The sequence below is a fragment of the Zalophus californianus genome, chromosome 11 (genome assembly GCF_009762305.2).
Source record: "Zalophus californianus isolate mZalCal1 chromosome 11, mZalCal1.pri.v2, whole genome shotgun sequence".
Classification (NCBI taxonomy): Eukaryota; Metazoa; Chordata; class Mammalia; order Carnivora; family Otariidae; genus Zalophus; species Zalophus californianus.
In genome coordinates, this window is record NC_045605.1 from 99,063,457 (window position 1) to 99,065,130 (window position 1,674).

A 1,674-nucleotide genomic window follows, 5' to 3' on the forward strand; every position below is an offset into this window, starting at 1 on the left:
TACACAGTCATAATAACTGCAAACATTCGATACTCAGTAGTCACAGAAGCCAGATGAACCTCCATGAGGTAAATATCATATTGTTCAGCCCTAGTAATAGCCTTCATAAGGATGCTTCCTAAACCACCTTGACCACTTAATTTTTTTTATATTTTTAAAGATTACTTATTTATTCATTTATTTTAGAGAGAGCAGAGGGAGGGGCAGCGTGAGGGAGAGAGAGTCTCAAGTAGACTCCATGCTGAGAGTGGAGCCCAATGCCAGGCTTGATCTCACAACCCTGAGATCTTGACCTGAGCTGAAATCAAGAGTCAGATGCTTAAATGACTGAGCCACACAGGTGCCCCACCCATGGCTGCTTTAGACCTAGACCAGTGAGTTAGAATGTGGGTAGCTGGGAAAGGAGGATGGTTGAGATCCACGAAACATGTCATCTTGTCTACCACCATTGAGAATTTCCTCTACAGGGGACACCATGTAGTGAGCATTTGTATGACTTACATTTTGTCCATGAGGTCTACCCATATAGTCACACCTTCTACCCGTACTTTCTAAATCCCTAAATACAAGTGAAACTTTTAGCAATTGCCATGAATTGGAATAGATCTATGCCTCTAGTTATCTCTTGGTCTGTACAAAGTAGACAACCAAATGCACTGGTTAAGAATTTGTTAACTAAGAAGATTTTTCTTAACCCCTATCTTTTTTAGGGCTTTCATATTTGGGGCTTTAATGTTACAATATTCCATTTCAGTTGGTGCCAAATAGAACTAAATATAAACAGATACAATCATATATTTCCTCTTCGGCCAACTCCCCATAAAGCTACAGGTCAACGTTGACTGAGAGAAAGGAGATGATTTTGCAGGACTTTTATCAAAATTTCTTGAGCCCATCAGACTTTAAGAAAATAAGCATCATTTTGCAAGGAAATAACTCAGGTGAAGTTATTATATCATCCCCAGGCCATTAGAATCTGTTCTCTTCTAGAAAGATGGAGGAAGTGGACTCTGTTTGTACAGGGATTTCAGGGCATTTCAGTGCTCAAAATTCTCAGATTCAACCCCAAACATCACTGTCTTAGATTTCAGTTTCATTTTTTTTTTATTTTTAGGGTTCTGTTATTGACATAAGAGACCGTAGAGGCTGTGTTTTCTGTTCCCTTTACAGTCCTGTCATGCCTATGATCAAACCGATGGCTTCATTTTCATCAGGGTCTGTGTTTTGGCTTCTGGAGACCAAACTGCAACAGAAGACCTCTCAACCTGATGGTATACCTGAAGCTGTGTAGGCCAAGTAAAACTACCCTATCCTTTATGTTAGGCTTCCAATGCCAACATCAGAAGGCAGGCCACTTCACAATCCTTATAATTTTGTATTGCCCACACATCATTCAAGCTCCACATTCATCGTAAATCCCAACACGTCAATGTTGTTTGTAGAAAATCAGTACATTATTTTATGTGAAAAATAAGGAAAATGTTCTTTCAGACATAAGGTCAGAATTTTTATAGCAGAAGCATTATAAGAGTTTTCTCTCAAATTACTAACTTATATGTTTTTCCACTTAATTTTTTTTTCTACAGAAAGGAATAACTAGCTCTATGGTTTTCAATGTTATTTAGACTATGGTTGTTCTGATAACAGCCAAACTCCTCACTTCTCTCCTAAATG